The 23442-nt window shown below is 38.7% G+C and overlaps 1 protein-coding gene across 1 annotated transcript in view; it reads right to left on the reverse strand.

The window, feature by feature from the left end:
• Positions 1-23442, reverse strand: part of PLS1 (plastin 1) — a 100740-nt gene that overhangs the window by 77024 nt on the left and 274 nt on the right. The gene's annotated exons all lie outside the window — the stretch shown is intronic.

A 23442-nucleotide genomic window follows, 5' to 3' on the forward strand; every position in this document is an offset into this window, starting at 1 on the left:
GTCTATTGCACCATGTGGGTTAGCTCCCTGGCTGGGGATCAAACTCATGTCACAGTGGCTGGTGATAGCTTGATAGCACTGAGACTTTAACCCCTATGCCACCAGGGAGGCCCTATAACAACTATTTCCAAAATCTATACTTAAACAGCATATCATAGTAAGTCACTCATATTTCCAGATATTATTCCTTATACAAACTTCCAAGTGCTGAGTTGGTTCCTTACAATATTGAGTTAACAATCATGTGCCAATCAAGGAAAAGATAAAAAACTAAATGAGATAAAAATTCTAAATAAAAACTTGAAGAGTCATCCAGTACAATCGCTTTCCTTATAATGAAAAAATTGAGGCCACACCTTTGGCATCTCAGAAGACAACAGTCACCAGGAACAATGGTGTGGAAAATAAATATTAGGAAGAAATCACAGGAAAGGAAATTAGATTTATAAATATTTAACATATGTGTTTTCAGTAGTATCCTAATTTTGTCCTTATGACAAATGATCTCATGTTGCAAACAACTTAAGGGGTCCTCCAGGAGAGGTATGATCATCCCACAAAGTGGACAGTGGGCCCCACTCCATTCATCACTTCCAGCATTTCTGACTTCTACAGTTATGTAAGCCTAGTTGTGAGCATTAATGGATTACCTGCCCTAGCTGATTACGAACCTAACTTCACTAAGAGGCCAAGTACCTTTAAAAAATGCCCAAAGAAATTGTGTACTGAAAATACAGTAATCACACAAGCCTAAGAAAATGGAAGAACTGATACCTCTACTCCTAATATGAGTCTTCACTGGTTATACTAGAAAATAAAATAGCAGCAAATGTAACTAACTCAAAATTAGTAAGATTATATAGAGAACAAGTTTTACACTACCATTGACAATTAACAGTGAGCTGAGTGTATATTGTACCATGAGATATTAAAGATATTATAAAACCCTTATAATTAATACATTTTTAAAAATCATCTTATTCTTTCTAATTTGTTTTTATATACATTTATTATTTTATAATATACTTACATATTACATATATATCTTTATATATGCTCTGGTATATATAACACATACATTAAATAGTACTTGAATACAACAATAGTTCAAATATATTTAAATATGTTATTTTATATATATCTGTATATTTTCAATAAAAGTATATAAAAGCATATAAAAAAGTGATGCACAGACAAAATGTTTTAATGATGGGAGCAGTACAATGAAAAAAGCCTGGAGGCTACTGCCCCACAGAGAAAGAGCTCAGTTCCCCACCTCTGCTGGAATAAGTACAGGGATATGAATACTTCCCACCATTTGTTATGACTGACTAATGACAGTATCTCTTCTATCCTGAAAGACTGAGATCTAGGTTGAAAGTGTTTGAAAGGAAAGAGAAAGAAGAACCCTAAAAATCCTCCACTTGAATGGAAGGATGTGGTCAGAAAAAGCCAGTAAAGTGTTATAATTCTTAAAGCAATTCAGGCCCAGATATATTATGCCTTACAGATTAAAATCAGCATTTGGGGGTGCGGGGGAAAGGCAATCAAAAACTTAGTGGGACATCAGGAGTTCAAGACACATGCACTTGCAGAGCGCACCTAACCCTGGGTGCTGCTCCATTCTCCACAGGCTCAAATTACTCAGTCCTTAGCAATAGTTCATTTTACAACACTGACTGTAAGTCAGCATGAATGCAGACTTTTTAATGGCTAGATAAGACCACGCCATTAGTAACATTTGTACCTAGGCAAAGTAACATAATAAGGGTAATCAAGTATCATGCTTTGGGTGGTAAGCTGATCTAAACTGAGGATCACAAAGGAATGTTATCCCCCTTTCTCTGGGAGAACACAATTGAGGGATTGGCTGGTTCCTTATGAAAGGACTGGAGTAGTGGCACAGCCTTTGTTGGACTCAGGGTATATTACAAGAAAGGGGATTCTGGTTTTTAAGAAAGCCGCGAAGGGCTTAAGAACATGTGAAATTTGTCCATGGCACTCACTGTCCAGAGTTAATTAGTCATGATGTGTTAATTTCTCTAACAAACGCAGAATAACTCTATTTTATGACAGACACAAATAAATTTAAATGGTTGACTGCTTTGCTAAGCTGAGCTGCTAGGTCTTAGATTTGAAGGCTCAGTTCACTACACAAAATACAGATAACTTTTAAAAAGCTGGCCTCTTTTAAGAAAATACAGCGTCTTTAATTCTTTGGCACTAAGACCTATGCAAACTGCTAGCAGTATCAGCATCCAAGTTTCCTCGACATGCATCATTCAAGACCTTCTCAGCTTTACCTGGGCTGGGAACTGCTCATTTTCTGCTTTATTAAGAAAAGAGCTAATGTAAGGCTGCTACAGCTTCCAGGGTAAAGATAGACAGTTCTTCAGCCCATTTCAGAAACCGTTAAAAAAATACCCAAAATGAAGGACAACATGCTTACTTGTCCATTATTTATAAGGACATCTTTCTGAAAGCCTTCAGGCTCTTTCCAAATTCAATAAAACAGTAAAAAAAAAAAAAAAAAAAAAAAAGCTCTGAAGCAAGAGTACTATCTTTGGGTATATTTGGGTATTTAAAAATACAGAAGAGCAAAAATAATGACAAAGAATTAATTTTTATTTAAATATTTTCTTCAAACTCCAGACCTGGATATTATCTTACCATATATAGCACTGATACCCTCTGTTAATATTTGTCTTATTCCTTTAGAAAAAGGGGGGGTTTGCTTATTCATGATTAAACTATAGAATGACCGCACAATTTCATCAGACTAAAAGAATCAGGCTTCAACATAAATACAGCATATGCATTCTAGATTGCACAGAGTATATTCAGTCTTTTCCTAATCGTATATATATGTATATCATATACATATATATTTCTAAAGGGAAAATGAAACCCAAATCAAAAATTTAATTTAATTTTTAGCAGGTATTTTTCTTTAAAGATTTATTTTTATTTATCTATACAAGCACTGGGTACAGTCAGAAGCACAGGAGGGTGAGAGAATTCACCAGAGCCAGAGCGGGGAGCAGAGCAGGCAGAAGGACCAAAGTACACTGCTGAGGGGAGCAGCGCACCATGTGGGACTCTCCTCCAGTGGCCGGGAGCAGCCGGGGATCAAACCGGTGCCGCAGAGGCTGCGAGCAGCTTCACAACCCAGCGCTCAACCGCTGTGCCACCGGAGAGGCCCTTAGCAGGTATTTCTTAAGGAAGAAACAGTTCTCAAAACAGAAAAATTTTTTAAAAATTAAGAAATTTGTCCCCTCACACCACGGTTACTATATGCTTTGATTATGCAAAGCCATCTAAGTAACAAAGCAAAAATGCGTTTAAAAAAAATAACATGAGGGACTTTATCTTAGTTTAACAATCACAAAGAGGCAGCTCTAAAATCTAAGGCTGTATATTGCTATTAACATAAAGGAAATTTTGCATACCTGCTTCTGTTGCTCTTTCCACCTCAAATTCGGAGATCCAAGAAAACAATAAACAACAATTCAGTCTCTCTAAACTGTGTCTATCCTCAAATAATACTCTGCTAAAGAAAACAAGCAGCTCCACACTGAAGTGTTCTGCTTGCTACTACAGATTTTAATCTCAAAAGAACTTGGTCTCAAGTAGAAAGGCCAATTTGCAACGTGGGTGTGGTCTGCAACTATAAAAAAAAATGAAGAGACAAAAAAGTAGGTGTCATTGCCATTTCTGTTTATGATGATCACAGTGCTTACAATATACAGGGATATAAACTTCATCCCTTAGATTCCATTCAAGCAGGTCTTCTTTCTGGGGAGTGACTGCCCTATGAGGTTTATATTACTTTTACAAATATTTTTCTGCCACTATAATTGTGAAATGGCAATTCTATTTTCATGCGAAAAATCGTTAAGTATTAATTATACCTTGAGATTCCTGGAAAGCATTATGAAATTGTACTAAGCTTTAAAAACAAAAACCTTATGCCCAACTAGATGTTTTGTTTACAATCACTGGACTAATTTCCACCAAACATACAAAATTGTACTTGAATAATATAACAATTTTAAATAATCAGAAATACTATATAGAATTATATAGTGTTAAAATAAGAAAGTACCTGAAGGGTTATAGTCAATTCTACTTTTTAAGTGAGCCAAGAAAAGGTTCACTTAAAAAAATCTATAATCCATTTCACTGAGTTAATTCCCTAAAGAGGAAGTCAGAAATACTTTTTATTGTGGCTCCATAAAAGTAAATAATGACAGATATAAAACTGCTTCATAAAGTAAAAGAAAAATACACACTAAGGGTCAGTATTTTTTTTTAAGATTTATTTATTTATACAAGCACTAGGTACAGTCAGAAGCGCGAGAGGGTGAGAGAATTCACCAGAGCCAGAGCGGGGAACAGAACAGGCAGACTGACGAAGTGCACTGCTGAGGGGAGCAGTGGGCGGCAGGAGACATCTGCGCACCACATGGGACCCTCACCCGGCGGCAGGGCATTGAACAGGTGCTGCAGAGGCTGCTGGCAGCTTCGCAACTCAGTGCTCAACCGCTGCGCCACCGGGGAGGTCCAACGGTCAGTATTTTTTTAAGTACATGCTGTATGATTTCACTTACATAAAATCCTCAAAAATTTAAACTAATCTATGGTAACAGAAAGCAAATCAATAGTTGCCTGGAATAGGGGTGAAAAAAGAAATGAACTGCAAAGGGACATGAGGAAACGTCTGAGGATAATGAAAATGTTCTCCATCTTTATTGAGGTGATGATTTTGTGGGAGTACACATCTGTCAAAACATATTGAACTGTCCACTTTAAACCAGTACAGTCAAGGGCCTCCCTGGTGGCACAAGGGGTTAAGCACAGCACTATGAAGCAATCTTCAGCCTCTGCAGCACAAGTTTGATCCCTGGCTAGCCAGGGAGCTACCCACATGGCGCAGCAGACCTCTCCTGACTCGCCCACTGCTCCCCTCAGCAGTGTATTTCAGTCAGTCTGCGGTTCTGCTCTCCACTCTGTCTCTGGTGAATCCTCTCACCCCCACATCTCTGGCCTGACCCCAGCTCTTGCATGCATCAATAAATAAATCTTTAAAAAAAAAAGTCAAATATTCCTAAATTATACCTCAATGATTGTTAAAAATACATGCACAAACATTTAAAAGTCACCTGTACTAAATAGGGCTTTCCCTCACATTACACATCCATGCAATGGTAGAACTGAAACTGAAACATTAAGCAGAAATATCAGAAGACAAGTTCTGCATCGATGTACGGAAAAAAATTCTGTCCATGTGCTCCAGCACCAACTAGGTCTACCTCTGAGACACAGAGGTTCTCTTAACTAGGCCTGCTCCAACATTGGCTCAAATTATAGTTTGTGGATACAAAAGATGTTGTTTTGGGGATTCCTACATAAAAAGTTGTATGACGTGAACACTGACATTTCTGACATTGAAAATCCCATTATTTCAAGGAGGACCACGTGACGGTTTGTGATCCTGCCACTAGGATGTGCAATTATGCCACATCTGAGACTACAAAACTGCCTCATAAAGTAAAAGAAAAATAGAGTAGCACGTTTTTGTCATGTCTGATTCACCACCAAGACTTGAGTTTGCAAGAAAAGCCAATTGGGCCTCCCTGGTGGCGCAGCGGGTTGAGCACAGCGCTGTGAAGCTGTCTGCAGCCTCTGCAGCGCGGGGTCGATTCCTGACTGGCCAGGGAGATTCCCACATGGCACAGCAGACCTCCCCTGTCTCACCCACTGCTCCCCTCAGCTGTGTCTTCTGTCTGTCTGCCTGTTCTGCTCCCTGCTCTGTCTCTGGTGAATTCTCTCACCCTCCCGCGCCTCTGACTGTATCCCAGTTCTTGTATAAATAAATAAAGTCTTTAAAAAAATAAAAGAAGAAAGAAAAGCCAATTATCTGCCCAAACCAACCTTTAAAAAATGGATCCTGTGTGGTTATTTTCAGTTAGTAAAATGAAAACATTTGGAAAATAAGAAAATTTAAGTTGCTCTTCAAGCATACCATTCAGAAACCACCAAGGTCAGTATATTATGAATTTCCAGTCTTCTATGCACATGTGCATGAACACACTTTTCTGCTGAAGTAAGCTGGCATCTTACACTTACAGTTTTACTTAACATTACTGAGAAATTTCCCATATCATTAACCATTTTTGAAAACATGCCTTTCATGCCTTATGGTTTCTGACTACATCTGATTTATATGTATTCATGTTGCTGATTAAAGTGGTTTCCAGTATTCTATTTTTAGAAATAATATTTTAATATCCTTGAACAGAGAAGTGTTAGGGAATGAGGGACCATATAGACCTGAATCCAACTTCTCTAATATTTTATCCACTCCATTTGTTATAGGCAATTTCATTTTCTACTCTGCGAGGTTCAAAGGCGCAGTATGGAGGCTGCCACCTTTGCTGATGACAGTTTTTCCCTGAGTACCTGTTATGAACCTCAAGCAAAATTCCAGAGAAAATACTGTGATTTTTTTTTTCTCAATAAAAATCATGTAGAAAGCAATGTGGTGCTAAGTCACTGCTCAGGGCAAGTGTATGACACAGTTTTAACCACTTGTGACTATTTAAAACAAAAGTATTATTTGAATCATAATCAAGTAGTCAATAAATTCTGGGAAAAAACAATCTGACTCAAAGTTGTTTATGTAACTCAAACTACTCGATGAAGCAAGAACATTTTGAAAAGAATTTATTGTTCCTGTTTAAAAGTACCTTCAGGGCAAGAGCCACATTTTTAAATCTCTGTAAACCCACATATACCTGCTTGGGGATTTATTTATAAGAAGTATTTCCACAGCATTTAGAAGACATTTTTTCTGTATCCTAAAAATAGCCCATTTCTCAAACTTCTAAAATGTTCAGGTTAAGAGTGGTAGCAACTGGAAAGGAAGCAGGAAGGTTTCTGAGTGCTGGTTGTTAATAGTTTTGTTTTATTGATATGGGTGTTGATGATAAGCGAGTATCATTTTGTGAAAATTCATCAAATTATACACTCATTTATGATATTCATTTTCCCTCACAATATTGCACACTAATTAAAGACTTATAAAGGAACAAAAAGTGTCCACTCCCTTGTCCCCAATATATTGCAATTGACAATGAATCAGCAGATTCAGTAGTACATGAATTAGAAACCTCATCTCTAACAATCCCAGCTTTACTCACTTAAATTAGGATTCTTAGCAATGTTCTTCAGTTTACATTGTAAGGAAAGAGTAAATGCACATACTTTGCAGAATTTTGGTGTGTAGATAGATAGTAAAATCAGAATTAGATAAATCTGTACTTCAAGCTCATCAAGTAGTTTTGCTATGTGCAAAATGCTGCAGGGGCTTCTTTAACACTGTACAGAGTTATGGGGGAAGACACAGAGCAGAACTCAAAACATCCTTTGAAAGATAGGGATTCCTTTTATGATTTTAATTCAGGGAAAAAATGAGTAGATACCATCCTTCTAGTACCTTAGAAAATATTACCTAGAATGAAGAGGTGTCAAAACTTGCTATAAATATGTATTATTATAGATAAATGGGCAGGAAGATGAAAGGGCAGGCCAAGCAGATGAAAGTGTATGAACAAAGGAACAGAAGTACAAGAGCCTATGGCTGCAATGAGTAGCTGAAAGCAAATACCTTGGCTAAATAAGGGTGTCTACTTCACAATAAACTTGTAGAAATCTAAAGGCCTATAGCAACACACACAATGAGAATTACCAAGGGTAACTGTCGCTGCAGCTCTCTTTGACTATCCAAAAGTCCTCATATAACCTTTCCAAAGCTATTTGTTTTAGAATCTGGCCCTGAGGCAATTTCAATTCAGAGAAATATCCAGTTATATTCTCATACATATCAATATTTATGCCTGGAGTCCCACTGGCAGTGGTAACCACTGCTGTCTTGTTAGCAAAGGCAGATGTGTCTGTGACAGGCTGAATAATTTCCCCCAAATGTGTCCACACCAAAATCCCCAGAACCTGTGAATATGTAATTTTACCAGGCAAGATGTGATTAAGAGTATGGGCTTTGGGCTGGGGCAGATTATCCTGGATTATCTAGATGGGCCCAATGTACCACTCCAGCCTTTACAAGCAGAGTACCTTTCTCTACACAGTAAGAGATGAAATAGGAGGAGGGACAGGAGATACTCAAAGTGCGAGAATGGCTGGACCCACCATTGCTGACTCTGAAGGTTAAGGAAAGAGGTCATGAACCAAGGAATGCAAGTGACTCCTAGAAGCTAGGCATGAGCTTCAATTTATATCCAGTAACAAAATGTGGGTCACAGACCTACCATTTCAAGAAATGAACTTTTTTTAAAGATTTACTTATTTATACATACAAGAACTGGGGTTCAGGCCAGAGGTATGTGCTGCAGGGGGCCTTGCTGCCCCAGCCAGGTAAGACACTAGTAAGCAGCTAAGAAAAGGGCCTCACACTGTGGGGCCAAAGTTTGAAGAGCCTCACACCAAGGGGCTGAAGATTAAACATCCCTTTGTTTTTTGTTCTTGGTCATAAAAAGAAAAAACCTTATGGAACATACATTGGGCAATAAATTATACGTATAAGAATATTGAAAGTATATGGCATGGAAAATTACTTGCTTAAAAATTAAACACTGAATAATTTGGCCCACTTGACAATGGGAAATAATTATTGTGCAAGGGCATGTCTGATAAGCAACCCAGAGCTGGTCATAATAATATTCCTCATACGGAAGTTCCGTAGAGAAGCCTTGTAATGAATCACAAAGTTGATTATGCTAGGAGTTTCTAGGTAGAAAAAAGTTCTAACAACTGATTACCAGGAAGGAACTGGTCTCGAGCTGTAAGTCATATAGATAGAAGAGTCTCCTGATATTGTAGCCTTGGCAACAGGGCGGTACCAAGGACTGTTAGCTGACCTAGGTAGTTGTTTAGGCTGAAATAATGCATCTAAGTTTTAATTATCTATTAACTTCTAAGGTAGTTTCTTTTCTTAAAAACACATAGGCGACAAAATGTCTGTGGGAAAGGAATGTACTGATTGTTTTATTTTGCTTCTATGCATATGATGATATAATCCCATCGCTTGCCTTAAAACGTATAAATAAAGACCTGTTGAGAACCTCAGCAGGAGATGCTTGCACCAATAACAGTGTATTGTATCTGCCTCACCTTCACCCCTCCCCTTCCCCTCAGCCCTTAAGAAAGTTTCTCCTAGGCCGTTTCACCCTTTCAGGGACACCTGACCCGACATTTTGCCGAAAGCTGGTCTTCGGCAGGTATGGGGGGTAAGAGGATTCACCAGAGACAGAGTGGGGAACAGAACAGGCAGACTGACTGAAATACACTGCTGAGGGGAGCAGCGGGTGAGTCAGGAGAGGTCTGCTGCCATGTGGGTAGACCCCTGGCTGGCCAGGGGTCGAACTCTGGAACTCTTGTGTTGCAGAGGCTGAAGGCGGCTTCATATTGCTGTGCTTAACCCCTTGCACCACCAGGGAGGCCCACAAGAAAAGAACTTTTGCCAACAACCTGAATGAACCATGAAAAAGATCCTCCCTCAGTCTCCAGAAAGGAACTCAATCCTGCCAACACACCCTGATTTTACCCTGGTAGATGAGACACTGGTGGAATTTATAATCCACAGAATGGTACAATAATAAATTTGCATTGTTTATGCCTCCAAGTTTGTAATAATTTGTTATAGAAGCAATAGAAAGCTAATACAGTCTCTGACAGTTATATTTACAACAGGATGTTCTTATCCCCTGGGCCTTGGATGACCACAAAAGAAAACAGTTATCTTTTGGGAAAAGCAGGGGAGAAGAAGAGTATATTTGGGGGGAAGGGCCAATGTTAGTTAGCTTTCTAATTGTCCTTAAATAAATGTTTTTTCCAACAGGAGAAACAAACATATCAGAAATTAGTCAAATATCCCATTTAGCAGTTTTAAAAAAAAAAACACTACAAAAATTAAAATGTTCAAGATTCTATCAATAATGATGAGCAGGGGTGCCTTTGTCTTAACCCTACCTAACAGGCCTAGAGATCACTACAACAGACACTAACACTACTCAGCAATTAGGGGCAATGGTTTTCATTAGCAGTCATCAGATCAACCTGTGGAGCTTATTTAAAATGCCGATTCCTGGGCTTCAAACTCAATGATTGTCATTCAGAAGTTTTAGGGTGAGGGCACAGAATCTGAATGGGATCAAAAATAAGAATTCTGTGACTCATGTTAACAATTACATCAAAAACACATAAATACCTAGAAATATATTTAACAAAGGAGGTAAAAGATTTATACAATGAAAACTACAAGACTGATAAAGAAGAACACACAAAGAGATGGAAAATATTCATGTTCCTGGATAGGGAGAATATAGTTAAAATGGCCATCTCCCTAAAGCAATACATAAATTCAAAGTAATCCCAATCAAAATTCCAATGGCATATTTTAAGAAAACAGAACCAAAAATACTAAAATCTATACGGGACTACAAAAGACCCTAACTAGCTAAAGCAGTCTCAACCAAAAAAAAAAAAAAAAAGGAAAAAAACCAGAGATCTCACATTACCTGACTTCAAACTATATTACAAAGTGACAGTAATTAAAACACTGTGATACTAGAATATAAACAGACCCATGGATTAGGGGAATAGAATCAGGAGCCCAGAAAGGGCTATTGCAGCATCATTCACAATAGCTGTGATACTGAAACAATATAAGTGTCCATTAATAAAGATAAAGAAGATGTGGTATAGATACACAATGGAATCCTATTTAGCTACAAATACAAAAAAAAAAACCAAAAAAACAAAAAACAGGAAATTTTGCTATTTGAAGCAAAATGGAAGGAACCTAAAGAGAATATGCTAAGCAAAATAAGTCAGAAGAGAAAATCAAAAATTGGACAATTTCACCTGTTAAGTGAAATATAAGAAAACAAAACAAATAGAGAAAACAAAGTAAAAATAAACCAGTAGACTTTGACAACAAAACTAAGGTTACCAAAGGGGAGGAGGCTGGGTGTGTTAGGGGGCTAGGGAGGAAGGGAAGGCGCCATACCTAGTATAGGAATCTGCACATACACACCTAGCATAGGCTACATGTACACACTATGGGGCTGATAATAATCTGTTTCTTTAAATTAAAACTTTCTTTTTTTTAAGATTTTTTTAATTTATATATGCATAGGAGAACTGGGATGCAGGCCAGAGTTGCATAGGGTGAGAGGATTCACCAGCAACAAAGTGGGGAGCAGAACAGGTGGATTTACTGAAACACACTGCTGAGGGGAGCAGCAGGCATAACAGGAGAGGTCTCCTGTGCCATGTGGGTTAGCTCCCTGGCTGGGGCTAGAATTCAGTCTGTAGTGGCTGGCACAGTGGCTGGTGAGAGCCTGATAGCACTGAGAGTTAACCCTTGCACCACCAGGGAGGCCCCTAAAACTCTTGCTTTAAACCTGAAATTCCTGCCCTGATGATGCCTGAATGAGTACTGGACACTGATGCCATCAGATGTAGCAGGATCAAGATAACCAAGAAGCTGATAAAGGGCCTCCCTAAAGGCACAAGGGGTTAAGCACTGCACTGTGAAGCAATCCGCAGTGTCTGCAGTACGTGTTCGATCCCCGGCCCTCCAGGGAGCAACCCACATGGCGAAGTAGACCTCTCCCACTTCTCCCGCTGTTCCCCTCAGCAGTGTATTTTGGTCAGTCCGCCTGTCCTGTTCCCCACTCTGTCTCTGGTGAATCCTCTCACCTCCCAGACCTCTGGCCTGTACCCCAGTTCTTGTATGCATAAATAAATAAATCTTAAAAAAAAGAATCTAATAACAAACTCAGGGGCTGAACATGATGACTACCAAGAACATCAACTATGACAGGTTGTTCTAATGGGCTGTTTGTTATGACTGTTTTTGTTTAATTCATAACAACATCAACTCGAGATGAGATGGCAGAATGGTCTCTCTGTTCTCTCAGACCAATGGCCATAAAAGAATAGTCTCTCTATTCTCCCAGATCAATCGCCAGCAATCTGAAAAATAAAAGTGCTTACAGAATCAATTGCTGTCTCTGCCTATTGGCTTTTTGGTAGTGACAGGCAACAGAACCCAGCCCTATTCTCAGTAACAGGTAGAGGAAATTCAATGGATGGTAGTGTTCTTTTTCCTTTAATTAAAGAAAAAGCATTCCCCCCCACCAAAATAATAATAATAATAATAATAATAATAATAAAGGAAAAGAAACAGGAAAAAAAGAATAAAATTGAAAAAAATAAGAATTTCTGAATTTTGTGCCCTAACAAATGACTAATACTGCTCTGGATTTCCCGCTTCTCCTATAGGTTAAGATCTCTGCTCTTTGAACCAAGGCCATAAATGCATTCTTTGGGAGCTATCTCAGGAGCTATCCTTAGCAGACTAGATAGTTAAGGTCAAGCTTTGATATAAACCATCTTGGATATGATTCTAATCTTGCCTCTTCCTGATGGGCTGTTTTGCATAAGTCACTTAAATTCTCTGTATTTAAGTGTCCTCGTCTAAATAAAGAAAATGACAAAATCTACTTACCCATATGGTTATTGTGACAAATCTAGCATAGTTCTTGAACACAGAAACTATTCCATTATTGTGATTATTACCACCATCATAATTCCATTTTTAATGAAATCAGAATAAAAGATTTATAAGCAGAGGTAGTTTCATTCCATATTTGGAAATATTACTAATTAATGGAAACAAACTTCCCTCTCTGGACTGCCTGGAATTGAGTATGTTCATAAAAGGTTGCGCTGTGAAAAAAAATAAAGGGCACCAGGTCTCCTTGGTGGCATAAGGGTTAAGTCTCAGGGCTATCATGCTATCACCACTGCAGCCTGAGTTCAATCCCCAGCCAGGGAGCTAACCCACATGGCGCAGCAGACCTCTCCTGTCTCACCCGCTGCTCCCCTCAGCAGTGTACTTCAGTCAATCCACCTGTTCTGTTCCCCACTCTGTCTCTGGTGAATGCTCTCACCCCCTGCATCTCTGGTCTATACCCCAGTTCTTGTATGCATAAATAAATAAAAATAAATCTAAAATAAAAGGGAACCATAATATCCATCTCTCCATGAGGCCTCCAGAGCCATCATTTTATACAGACAAAAAGTGTTCAATAGATGTTAGCTATTTAAATATTAGTGATTCATTATTTTCATAATATTGGTGATCTTTAAATGTAGTGTGTATATACTTGCATATTATGTATGTTTGATATCTGTATATCTACACATCTCCCTGGTCGACACAAAAACCAGGAATTGAAAAGGCATCCAAACTTGTGCCACTCTGGGAAAGTCAGTCTGGTGACATTGCAGTCATTTAATAGTAGCACAGCCCTAATTACATATACTTATATTTAATTCTCATACTTACATATAAAATACATATTATTTATATGTTTATAATTTTATATATTTAATTATTTATGGAGAGAGACTAGATCTCAATTTGCAGAAATGACATTCACCAATAACTGATGGGATAGGAGTTTACTGACTAAAGGGCTGGAAGGAGTGAATAATGTGTAAACATTAAACTTAAATAATTTAAGTAATCAGTAAGGCAGTTCACTACCTATTTTTAAGAATAAAACCAAAAAAGACTGTTCTAGACTAAGGAAAAGCAAACTCAGCTTGTAGGACCAATCTGACCTACTTCCTTACTTGCTTACCATCTGATCTAAAAATGGCTTTTACATTTTTAAATGGTTGGGGAAAAAAGAGATTTCTTGGACTTGTTTGTTTTGTATGACATGTTAAAATTCTAAGAAAATAAAAACTTAGTACCCATAAATAAAATTTTTTGGAAATCGGCCATGATCATGTCATTGCCATCTTGTCTACAGCTGCTTTTGTGCTACAAGACCAGAGTTACAGAGCTGAACAGAGACCATGTCCCAAGAAGCCTAAAATAATTATCTGGCCCTTTACAGAAAAAGTTTGCGACCCTTGGTGTAACCTGACCTTTCTTATAAAAATGGAGATTGCTGGCACCTAATTCAGTGCCTGGCCCCATACTGTGTTCACTAAGTATTTGCTTAATGAATATGTTAAGCTACATAAAGAACTGAGGTGGGACTCCTTATCTGTGCTAAAAATTATTGTTTTCAAGCAGCTGTGAAAGTTGTTTTAAAAACAGAGAAGAAAAGACCTATCTAGTCTGTGTGGTCCAATTAGGGTCTTTGTTATCATTTAATTATAATGATGGGATTTTAGTTCACTGGGAAAAGAATAGGTAAAGGGCAGATCACAAAGTAACAGAGGAGTCCCACATTTACCAGGACTATTTTTTATTTATTTATTTTTTTTTTAATAATAAATTTTATTTTTATATTCCCCATACATTTGCAACCCCCCATTCTGACCCCAATCCCTCCCCTCCCGCCCCCCACTCCCAAAAAGTGTCTCTGGTTCATAGTTTTTTGTTGATTTTGATTTTCACTTTCTTATAGTTATTCATTCTCCTGGTCCCTTATTTAAGTTCTCTAGATTCCTGCTATGAGTGAGACCATCCGGTATTTTTCTTTTTCTTTCTGGCTTATTTTGCTGAGCATGATCCCTTCCAGCGCCATCCATGTTGCTGCAAATTGCATGTGTTTATCTTTTTTGAATGCTGAGTAATATTCCGTGGTATATATGTACCACATCTTCTTGATCCAGTCATCTATTTTTGGGCATTTGGGCTGTTTCCAAAGCTTAGCTATTGTAAATAGAGGTGCTATAAACATAGGGGTGCAGGTGTTCTTTGGAATTGATGTTTCTGTGTCCTTTGGGTAAATACCTAGGAGTGGAATTGCTGGATCATATGGAAGTTCTATGTTTAGTAGTTCCAAAAATCTCCACACTGCTCTCCATAGTGGTTGGACCAGTTTGCACTCCCACCAACAGTGCAGAACAGTTCCTTTTTCTCCACACCCTCGCCAACATTTGTTGTTGCTAATTTTTTTAATATGTGCCATTCTCACTGGTGTAAGATGGTATCTCATGGTAGTTTTGATTTGCATTTCCCTGATGACAAGTGATGTTGAACATTTTTTCATATGCCTGTTGGCCATTTGCATTTCCTCTTCAGAGAAGTTTCTTTTTAGCTCTTCTGCCCATTTTTTGACAGGATTATTTTCTGTGTTGCTGTTGAGTCTCATCAGCTCTTTGCAGATTTTTGTGATCAGTCCTTTATCATTAGTGTTGGGTGCAAAAATGTTCTCCCAGTTGGTGGGGTTTCTCTTTGTTTTTGTTATTGTCTCTTTTGCTGTGCAGAAGCTCTTCAATTTGATGTAGTCCCAGCTGTTTATCTTTGCCTTCACTATCACTGCTTTGGGTGATGTGTCTGTAAAGATGTCTTTGATGTGCATATCATGTAGTGTTTCGCCTATATTTCCTTCTATGTATTTTATGGTTTCAGGTCTTATGTCTAGTTCTTTAATCCATTTTGAGTTGATTTTTGTGTATGGTGTGAGGTAGTGGTCAAGCTTCATTCTTTTGCATGTAGCGACCCAGTTTTCCCAGCACCATTTATTGAACAAACTTTCTTGCTCCAATGCATAGTCTTTGCTCCTTTGTCAAAGATTAGTTGATCATAAATCTGTGGGTTTATTTCTACCAGGACTATTTTTAAAGGGAAAAAAAAATAGTCCCAAAACCTAGTTGAGGAGAAGCTTTTTGGGGAAAAAAAAAAAAAAACATTCATACAAATAAATCTTACGGTTTTAGTTCAGCACAAACTTATTTCTAGATAAGGCTGCAAAGAAGGTTTGTAAAGTCTTAAGTTGCATATATGTGAGAAAGGATCCGAATCACAGTAAATAATAGGTCTCGCTATAGTGCTAATTACACACCAACCCCATTGTCACCTTCAACCTAGAGAGTTTCATTTGTAAGGTAGGAGAGTGACTGTCTGGTTTATAGTGGAGAGTTATCCAAATGGTGATGGGTTTAATCTAAGTACCATTTCAAGCAAGGCAAATTGATGGAACTGGAAGATATTACCATGGAGGTGAAGTCTCAGTCCTCAACCTTAATTGATATCAGGGAGAATGACTCAATAAACACAAACTTTGATCATCAGCACCAACTCCTAAAAAATGTGACATAAAGGAAGTAAACTTTATTGCTATTCCCTTAAAATTATTACAACTTGTATTAGGATCAGTCTCATTTCCAGTCTCACATCATTGAGCAGGGTCATGTGACTAGTTCTAACCATGGACTTTGAGTAGGGATGAACTGTGTCACTTAAGGGCAAAGCAATCAAGTCAGTATGAGATTCTCTATTCCCTCCCCTGCTGAAACAATTTGAAAATACCAAGTTAAAAACAACAAAATCAGGCCTCCCTGGTGGCACAAGGGGTTAAGACACAACCTACGAAGCAGTCCGCAGCCTCTGCAGCACGAGTTCGATCCCCGGCCGGCCAGGGAGCTACCCACATGGTGCAGCAGACCTCTCCTGCCTTGCCCGCTGCTCTCCTCAGCATTGTACTTGGGTCAATCTGCCTGTTCTGTTCCCCACTCTGTCTCTGGTGAATCCTCTCATCCCCCACACCTCTGGCCTGTACCCCAGCTCTTGTATGCATAAATAAATAAATCTTAAAAACAAAAATCACAGCAGCCTGCATCTTGGAGGTACTATATGTATAACAGCTTCCCTGGGGTACAGCCCAATGCATACTGGACATTTATGTGAACAAGAAATCAGTAGAGATGTCAGGGTTAATTTGTTGCGAAAGCATAACCTAGCCTATCCTGACTTATGCAGAGGATCTACACAGAAAGAAACCTTATATCACTCTGTGATCAATCAACTTGGGCCATGTACAAGGGTTAGCTGAATAAATTAGGAAATTTTCCAAGCCTTCCACAGAGAGGTACCTGTGTAACTTTATTTCATTTCAAACACATTCACAGATTATTACCATAACACTCCTATTCAAAGATAAGTATTTAAAACCAAATCTTCTATATCACCCACTTATCAAAGAAATTTAACTGAGACACCAACTGAGTGATGTACACTGAATAATGTACACTGGTATGGACATACCACTTTAGCTGACTATGCTGTTCTCCTACATAGCTCCTTTACTGCTTTATGACCTTTTTGGTCTTCATTTTCAGGAGATATATGTAGCAATGCAGTTACCACTCCACAGATACCGATGGTCCAATAAGCAAAGCTGGATCAGCTCTCCTGTCTTGCCATCGACTGTGGCCCCAATGCTGAGGCCTGAATTTTGACCACTGCTGAAACTAGAAGATCCATCTCTGCTACTTCCAAATCAAGTAATGTGAACCAGGAAAGTCATTCTCAAAGTCTCGCTTACTTATCAGTGAAAGGCAGTAAAGTCAGAATATTATATAGCTATCAATAAATACCTTATCTCCCAGCTTACTAATCTCTTTCACATTCACTATTTTGTTTAATCATCAAACCTGCAGCTGAAGAAAACCTACTCTTCTCCTGAGGTCAGAAAGAGAATCATAGACTTTGACTTCCCATCTGTAGCCCTGATCAGAAGCCAGCTGATTTCAAATATTTAAACATTAAATCACCCTAAGAAGTTCATTTTCATTGACCTCTAAACATTCTAAGCTTCTTGGTTACCTTTTTCCACTGATGGTGATCTTGGGTTTCACTTGGACTGTTTGAGCCTAAGAAAAGTGATCTGGCAAATTGGTAATATTATTGTTTTTCCAAATTAATTCACTTGTACAACAGCTTTTGCTAAAAAAATGTCATTGGGTTTTTGTGAGCTATGGTTCATGGCTGGCACCTCACTGACCTGATAACACTTAAACTCTCAAGAACTGGGTCACTCTTGGAAACACCCACTGGACCAGAGAATGTCTTAATAAACCTCAATCTGAGAGAGGGAAAGGAGGAGGAAGATTTCACCTGGACAATGCTGAGAGCACCTTCAGGTGTAAGATTGCAGGCATCTTTGAGAATGTTTTGTGTGTTCCCAAAAGTTATAATACTAACTTGATAACAGCTAGAGGTTTCATGATGTACTAACTTAAGATTGTCTTTCCACCAAATTATTGATGAATGGCATTAAAACCTAAGCAGAGACTCATTTATCAAATCTCAGGATTCTAGTTTGCATTGATTTTGGTCATTAAACAGTACACAGTGAGCATGTATCACCAAGGATAAAAAAAATAAATAAAACCAATAGAGCCATAAAAGATGGCATTTAGGAAAATGAAATGAGACAAAATGCCTGCTGGTGTCTTTGATCATTCAGTGAAAATGAGTCAGTTCTGAACCTGCTTTTCCCTTGCTTCAACAATTTAATCTGGACTCTGAACACCAGCTATGAAAACAAAGTGCAAATGTAGCAGATACTTTTCTACATAAGGCATTCAAACTGCTTGATCAATAAATCTTCAACAACAACAAAAAAAGAAACAAGTAAAAAAAGAATTTAAAAAGAAACAAAAAATATGAACTAAATCAAACAAAATAAACTTTTAGACTATAAAACCAAGTTGCTGGTTACCAGAAGGGGAGGGGAAGGGGTAGATGAACAAGTCAGTGAAAGGGGTCAACTGTATGGTGAGGATGGAATTAGACTTTTAGTGGTGAACATAATGTACTATACACAAATACTGACATAATGATGCACACCAAAGCCTATGTAAGGTTATAAACCTGTTATTTTGATTTAAAAAAAAAGGTCCAAAAATTTAACTTATTGTAAGATCTAAACTTCCCCTTACAACTGGATTTTTATGAAATAACAATCTGTAACTCTCCTAGAAAATAAAAACATTTTCTGATGAAACAAAAGTTGTAAATGAGAGAAAAACTCTTAAGCACCACTCTAACCCTCACCCATTGCTCAAATATTACTACAAAGCAACTGGCTTTTACAGAAGCCATGCTACATGTTTCTCACCCCAAAAAAGGCAAATAAGCAACTTCAGACAAAGCAGTGCTGAAAAAGAAATAAGATGATCAAAAAGTTGACAAAGTCTCACATCCCATGTGATCTAATATGTCAGCAAAATTTCCAGCCATGGAAATTGTATAACTATCCTATAACCAATAAGCATATAAGTAGCATATATACCTCTTTCTCTTTCTTCCTGATTTTCATCATCAGTCAAATTAAAGTTGATTTGGATCTTTGTTCAGGGAAAGAGCTAGGTGATATTATAAGTCCTTGGACTTTAAAACGAGCAATGGGTGGAAGTCAGACAGAGCATTATTAGGTTCGTGGGAGGTGGATTTTCTCATGGTCAAATCAGCTGTTCAAATTTGGGGTCTGCCAGGCCAACTTGTAAATTGTGTTGGACCCGGAACCTTCCCTGTGGTCTCTATACCCACCTCTAATAGCAGCAAGCTCATGTAGATGCTTACCTTCATGATCACTGGCAGGATCCTTTGATCTGGAGGATCCTTAGGGAACGTGTTCAGTCTGGGATTCTTACTGGGGAATTTCACCACAGCTCAGAAGCCTGAGACCAGGGTTAAAGATCAGGCTCCAAGACATTCCAGAAGTGGAATGGTCCTGCTGCTCCTGGGGAAAATTGTCCTTACAAAGTGGTCACTGCGAGTCCTTAGCCTCATGTATCAGTTGAGTTTCCCAATTCCCTAACTCCAGAGTCACCCTCTAGATCACAACCAACTCCCTAGCCCCATCACCCTGAGAGAAGGTGGAAGCAGAACAGTGCACCCAGAGAAAGGGACTATCTCTGCCTCCAAGATTGCATCAGGCATAAAAAGGCAATAAACAATATTTTTTTTAAAGATTCATCACTGTGTGTTCTTTTGTTTCTCAGATTAAGTCTGGTTCACTGACTGTTGGGAGTTGCACCAGCTAAAATCTGTGGCCATTCTAGGCATCTGTTAGATTTGTCACAGATAAAGCTTTGAATTTTCTTAAGATATTTAAGTTATTTGAGCTCTTAGTGATTGGAGTTAGGCAGGCCTGGATCAAAGCTCTTAGCTCAGTCATCTGTCAACTGTGTGACCTCAGAAATGTGATTTTTATCAATTCTCCTGATTATAAAACAGAAATAATAATTGTACTCATTTCACAGGATGGTTGCAAAAATCAAATGACATATTGTTTGTAAAGCATTAAGTATCTGGTCGATGGAAAACAACCTATATAAAAATATTACTAATATTACTATTATTATTTTGAAAAAGTTATCAAGTCATTTCATAGAGAACTGTGATATACAACTTAATAGAATTTAATATTTGGGCATTTTTAAATGACAAGACATTAACTTCAACATGCCACCTGATTTTTGCATTTGACTGTCCAATCAGTTTGACTTAATGGCATGATAAAAAAGGATTTTTTAAAAATGGTACCAGGTCAACCATTTCCTTCTCTCCTGGTAATCATCTCCCATGCTCTATTTCTTCAACTGCTCTCTTTGCTCACTTTTAAGGGAACGAGCATCTTTGCCAATTTAACACGGTGATCAGCCACAGTGTAAATGTCAATGGGAAGGATGCACCAGCCAACAGCTCCCCCAACACTGTAAGCAGCTCCATGGAATGGCTGTATTTTGATTTGCAAAATGACTATTTGAAACATCTGTTCCAAGTAAACAAGTATCCCACCTCCTGAGCAGGGATTTTGGTTCAGAAGCACTGCCTCTGTCTTTGCCAGCCTGATCACAATACTCATATTCTCATTCACTCTCTCTCTCCTTCTCTCTCTCACCTCCATGTTTCTGGGTCATAAACACTAGCCTCTCCAAGGCCATCACTCAGCCCCTCCACATAGTGCAGAATATCTCTCCCAAATACTCCCAGTCCATAGACTGCAGGCACACCCAGGTGTGTCTCTGCCCCTGACAAGCTCCCATGGCCTTTCCAGACTTCTCCTCCTCACGTTCAGGTTCCCAGTGCCACCCTCACCCATCCCCACTCTGAGCACTCAATCTTGAACTGGCCAGTCACCTTAGTGTCTCATCTGTTCCAACGACACAGACATCCTCCTATTGACCACAAAGTTCCCCTTTCACCCTCCCACTCACCCCCCGTAGGCTTGTCTCTGAGGGCTTTTGATACACAGAACATTTCAAACTGCAATGTCTGCTACCTACTCAAATTAATCTTTGGGCCAACAACCTCAAAAAGTAAGACTTCATGAAATCATCTTGGAGCCAGTAGTGAGGAAATTGAGTACAGGCTCTGACAACATCACTAACTAGCTTAGTTCAACATATCTCAGTTCTTCCTCCATGTAATGAGGGGATGGTTTGCATAAAATGCTACCTTATTAACGCTGAGATCCTAAAAGTCCACCCTGCCCACGCCAGAGTGCATTTATTTGTGAATGTGTTTGTTCATGCAATGACTATTGTTAAAGCAATATGCCTGGCATTGTGAATGGTTGAAGGTCATCCCCAAAGGAGTTTTCTATCTAGAATGGGAAATAAGAAAATCAATAACTGTAAGAAACAGGGGGGAAGGGCTTATCAATAATTGGTGGTACTTTAAGATAAAAAGAACATTACAAGCCCATTACCCTAAAACTAAGTATTTTTCAACATGTCTTTACTTCTCTACATATAGTCTTTCTCCAAATGCTTTTTCCTTTATGCCTTTTCTTAAATCTGTGCCCTCCATTCTGCACTGAAAGTCATATACTTAGTTCCAGATCTGGGGCAACTCTCCCCTATTATGATTTTACCCATCACCAGCACATCCTAACTGATCCATGATCTCTCGTCAAAATAGGAGAACTACCTCATCAGGCTAGTCTGATTTGGTCATTACCTTGCTCTAGCTCCAAGGTAGCCTCTGGCATACTACAGGACACTCATGGAAATCTCAGCAAAACTTCCATACTTCACTTCCTCTCTCCTACAAACATTGGCTGAAAAGAGACTTTGTGCTCAGTGTTGGGTGGAGCGTCTAAGCGATAAGCTTTAATCTCCAAGAGTTCACACACTGGTAAATTGGGACGTGTTCTAAAGAACAACTCAGGATACTACAGCCAAGGGAGATACTAGCAGCACATACAATAATAATAAATGCTAGAAAGTTCAGAAGAGGGAGGACTACTTTCTGTCCTCAGCAATCAAGGAAAGCTTCTAGGAAGAGGTCACCCTTGACCATTCGTTGAAGAGATTTTCCTTTCTGCATTGTAAGGTCATTGCTCCAACAGGGAGGGAGGCAATCAAACATTCTGGGCCAAGAAACCAATGTGACAGAGAAGAGAGCAGTTTCAGGACCAGCAAATCGTTAGATGGGGTTTAAGTGAGAGGGCACTTTTTGAAAGGAGTTTACCAGGTCCTAGCAAGTTTAGTAGCAGGAATAATTAATTTTATATAAGTCAAGTTACACAGTATAGTATAAAGAGGAAGAAGAGGGAAAAAATAATCTAACCAGACTGTGAGGAGAATATTAACACGGAGATGGTAAAACAAACCCTGAAAACAGAAAACCTGGGTAACAGGCCCAACTTTGCCAAGGAGGGGCTGTGCTAGGCCCAGCAAGTCATTTAACCTGGTTGGTCTCAATTTTCTCCTTTGTAAACTGAAGCAACTGAACTGGCTGACCTCAAAGGTCTCTGCAGTCTAAAACTAAACCAAGTGTATATTATTTCTGTCATTAAAACATTCATCATAGGGAGTGGAGGGAAAGGCAGATATCTGTATTTCCTTTCCATACAGTTTTCTCTTCCTGAAGTTAAAATTCTTTTTCCTAAACTTAACTCTTCGTATATGCCTCACACAGCATAAATGTAACACTTTCCCTAAGTAATGTTCAATATGTGCCCTATGGCCTAAAATTTTTGCTTATGGCTCATGCATTGTCCAAGAAATTTGTGCAGCACAGTCTTAACCCTCCAACAAAGTGTATCCAATGATGGAACCCCAAGGTAAATATTCTATATGAGCGGTAAAATATGGCAGAGTAAATAAAGGGAAGAAAAGTGAGCGCTCCATTACTCATCTGTAAGACTGCTTCCTTTTGTTAGCGCCAAATGAAGCCTGAAATAACAGGGAAGGGAGGAATCTTACATTTTAGAAAGTCTACTTTAAAATGAACCTGAAATGTGAAGAGTGCGGGCACTGAAAATCACTGAAAGTTGACTTTTTTTTAACGTTACATCCAAAAACCCCACACACCTACCCACCCTCCGCTCCAGGAAAGGCACCAAAACGCAAAACCACGCATGCGATTTCACTCCAGCCCTACTGATTCTACGCAGCAAAAGACCAAAAAAGCAAATAAACCCATTACAGAATTCAAGGGAAACTGGCTGAATCAGAAAGCCTCGACAGCAGCCACCCAAAGTTTCAAAGAAAGAGAGGGAAATAGAAAAGTTGACAGAATGCCTAACTTCCTGCAGAGAAGCATAACTCAGTTTTAGGTTTACTGTGTAAGCACCACAAATAACAAGGCTG

Source organism: Talpa occidentalis, unplaced genomic scaffold (assembly GCF_014898055.3).
Source record: "Talpa occidentalis isolate TD23 unplaced genomic scaffold, MPIMG_talOcc4v2.1 talOcc4.4, whole genome shotgun sequence".
In the NCBI taxonomy this organism is placed as follows: domain Eukaryota; kingdom Metazoa; phylum Chordata; class Mammalia; order Eulipotyphla; family Talpidae; genus Talpa; species Talpa occidentalis.